Source organism: Amblyomma maculatum, unplaced genomic scaffold, assembly GCF_055883805.1.
Source record: "Amblyomma maculatum isolate TAMU_Amacu unplaced genomic scaffold, ASM5588380v1 scaffold_18, whole genome shotgun sequence".
Lineage (NCBI taxonomy): Eukaryota > Metazoa > Arthropoda > Arachnida > Ixodida > Ixodidae > Amblyomma > Amblyomma maculatum.
This window is the reverse complement of record NW_028146743.1, coordinates 165914-169933: the sequence shown is the minus strand read 5'-3', so window position 1 is coordinate 169933 and position 4020 is coordinate 165914.

Genomic DNA, 4020 nt, shown 5'->3' with positions numbered 1-4020 from the left:
AATGCGAATCGGACTCACCGGAAGCCTTCTATACTGTAACAAGAAGCTCCCATTGATGGCGCAAGCTACAACAGCGATGCATCGTATCCTCATCGATCGGAGCAGCCAGCTGGGAGCCCCAACCGAGTGCCGTGCGCCGAGTGGAGTTGTTGGCAGCCATTGTCTCCCTCCTCACACAGAGCAGACAACTGACGTTACATGGCATCTCTTCTCTAGCTGCAACACAGCAGGCCCACACCTGTGAAGCCTAGACTAATTGAACCGGTTATGCCCATTTAAAACTGCTCGAGTAGTTCATCCGTACTAAACAGGCATGAAACAGATAACGAGTCAAGCACATTACTCCTATGCCATGCAGGCACGTTCCTGGTTGAAGCAGGTCTTTTTAGCTATGGCTGTTGGTGTTTCACTTAATGTGGTAGCTCACGAGTATAAGCTAATGAGTAGGTGTGGGATGATAGTGTCACAAATTCAGGAATTAGTAATTCAGCGAGTTGTAAAGTAATGAGGATTTGCAGGGGAAGCCATTAAAACTATCGCATTAGGGCTGATGTCTTCCAGGTTTTTTTTTTCATTTCTTGCAGGTTTTTTAATGTTTGATTTTTTTATTTTTGAGGAAATATGCTAAAAGGAACCTATAAAGGTCATTATTGTCATATTGAAATGCAGTACATTTCTAGGATTTTCTTTGTTGGTATTCAAGTCAAATTTTAAATGTCTCTGCATACCCCCTTTAATTTACAAATTTCTCAAAATTGCTTTTCGCAGTTTATTTGGACATCATCTCATGGCCTACTCTTAGCTGCCCCCTACTGACATAAACTTGGCCATCTGGGGCCAAATGATGCAGGCGAAATGGGCCGCAGAGGGGAATGGTTGTGACATTTTCTTTACTTTTCTCATCGGCGTGTGTCGAGTTGAAGGGAAAGGAGGGACATTATTTTTTACCTCCATCTGTGTTAGTAAAACCAGCTTAAAAATTTGTGTTGTGGAAATGAGTGATGAAATACTAATCGTTAGGGCACCTTTTCTAGCCACAGCAAATACCTTTTCATTGTTCTTTTAACCGAGCTGAACTAGTTCGTTCATTATCACAAAAATGTATGCAGCTTTGTCCACATCTATTTGTTCCTTCTTTGTTGTGGTTTCCATGCAGCAGTTTTATAACAACTTCATTCCTTTCGTGCACAGACAAGGGTAGGAAAATGAATGGCTCGTGACGACATGCATATGAAAAAAGCCAAAAGTGATTGAAATGAAGTAAAGCATATGGAAATTTTTATTATTGTTGTTGTTTCACAGGATATTCAATGAAAAATTATTACTTTAATCGTTTTTTACCTGAAAGATTACGGTGGAAGTAGGAGAGACGGGAACTATATGTTAATAAAGAGATCCAAAGCTACAGCAGTGGCTGTTAAACCTTGTTCTTCCGAGTGTACTAATTCGGTTGTGCATAGCCGAATATTGAGATTGCTCATGAGGGTCACCCCCAACCAAAACGGCAATAGGTCTAATACCACAAATGCCACTTGGAATGCGGTTGAGTGGTGAGAGCACCAGCTGTACCAGAACCCTTTAGTCCTGCTCTAGGAGCACCAAAGGGTTCTAGCCAGAGCCACTGTTAAAGGTAGATTGCAGAGAATTTGCAACTTTCTCTGAAATCGCTGAAATTGCATTCGGGAGATGCAGTTATCAAAAGCTGCTTTTGTGCACTGCTTTGAGATTTTAGTACTGGCAAGTTATATTTTGTAGAAGATGGCTGTAAAAGTGTGAACTTTCCTTAGGACTAGTGCTAGGTAGTTTATAATGATGAATTATATACAACTCTGAAAATGTTTGTTAAGCAAAAGCTGTAAAGAACTGTATTAACACGATAAGTACAAACCATCTTCTCTTGGTCACGTGTCAGTATATGCTGTGCCTCCGAGGCTCCTGTATTGTGCTCTTTCTGTGATGGGTTCCTTGCGACATAGGCAAGTGGCTTTGCCTTATGAGTGACCTTAAAGCAACTCGCACTTCCTTTAGTTTTGCACTTGTACAATCAAGCAAAAGAGACGAATTATAGGGCCACTCAGCACTATACATCTTGCATCTACTGCACACCTAATATGGAAAGCCTGGGAGTGCTGGCAGCAGTCTCTCTGTTATGCGTTTCTCACTCCAAATTTTTTTTTATACCGTCCTCAATAGTTGAAAACGCAGCTGAGTTGATGCAGAGAATTTTCGGATAATGATTAGGTTTGCCCGCACATTCACGAAGCATGCTTGGGGTAGAAATACAGGAAAATACTGAGTTTTCACTATACACTATCTTAAACGCAGTTGCGAACTGATTGTAATCTTCAAGTGTCGGAATTTGTTTTTGGCAGAATCACACAGTGGCTGAAATATGTGTAAGTGGTTTCTTCACATTCACATTCAAGAGACTAACAGACCAAAATGTGTCATAAATTATGATGGAAATGGCAAGCTCTTGCCTTGTAATTGAGGACAGCAGTATAGGAAGCAAAAGGATTTATTTATCACTGAAAATATTATCAAATGAGCTAGAGTGTTACATTGCTGTGAAACCTTGCCGTTACCGGTGCATCCCACCATATGGCCACATCTCGGTGAAATATTAGAGTGCACATGATTTTCTATTTTTCTTTCACGAGTGTTCATGTTCTATTTTAGTTTATGCACTCTCTGGCCAGCACTCTGCTGATTATAAATGCTCCCTTCACTTCGCCAGTGAAGTGCATCTAGCCTCTGTCACTCAGTGGAACCACAATGTTTTGCATTTCTTGGCTGCAATGGCGACCACGGTCACTTAATGCTTGCATAGACTTAGACTTAGTGCCATAATGGCTGGGTGCGGGAACTCATATATATATTATTCTCCTCTGTAAAAAAATGAATGTCTGGCAGCAGAGCTTTCTTTTTATATTAGCTTTCAATACATCCTTTTTGCCCGCCTGTGATTGACATTGTGCTCATTTATCATGGTTTCCAGCTTCTTCATACAAACAAAAGAACTGTAATATCTACTGATGAAAATATTCTTGGTAAAAACTTTTCTACAAAAAATTTCATGGAATGATTACCTTAGAAGTATGTTTTTCGTTGTGCCAAAAAGATTAGGTGTTTAAACTTTTGTAAGGTGTGAGAAAGGTACTCATTTTGCAAAGCCATTGTTTTTGCACGTTGCAGCCATAAAAAGTTTGCAATCTGCCTTTCTCGTAGGACGTAAATTCACTAGGGTGTAAACAAAAAAAAATTAGATAAAATTAGCAGAGGAGGAAAAACTCGAAAGCCCATCATATTCTCCACTGTAGCCATAGAAAAAAGTCTAGCTCTTCCGCACGATGACACAGCTAGGCAGCTCCCAATGGCTTTATTAACCACTGGCTGTTTGTGTCAAAGGAACACTTTTGTTCCTAATACAGTGTGCATTAAAAAACGTTTTGCTTTTGTCCTGTAACTCATTACATGATGGAACTGAAATAATTTACATTTAAAATAACGCTTAGAAACTAGCTCAGTCCTACTTCACACATTTTGATTCAGTCTTCACTGGTGGCAGCATGCTAACTGTGACTGGTGCATCTGTTGACTAAACTATCAGTGAACTGCAGTTGATGATTTAATTTATTTTAGGAAGCAGCTAGAAGTTCAATGGCACAAAGTTGGTACTGTGGGGGGCACCAGGTAAACCAGCAACTTTTGATGTACAGACTGATGTACAGACGTCAGCAAGTCTACCCGGAGTGCTCGAACAACAACCTGTCGCACAAAGAAAATGAAATTTTTGAGCAGGGCCCAATTCTATAAACAATGATGGCGCTATACTGAAGGTGCATAGGCATACTACTTGCACTGACAACTACGCTTTACCAGCCCAGACAAAATTTCACTTTGTTCGCTCCGCAGCACACTTCTCCAGCATTGTAGACGTGCCGACGACTGTACTAGCGGTGAAAGTGTGCTGCTATTGCTAGAGGGAAGGACTATACAACCAAGGCACAGCAGAAGCCA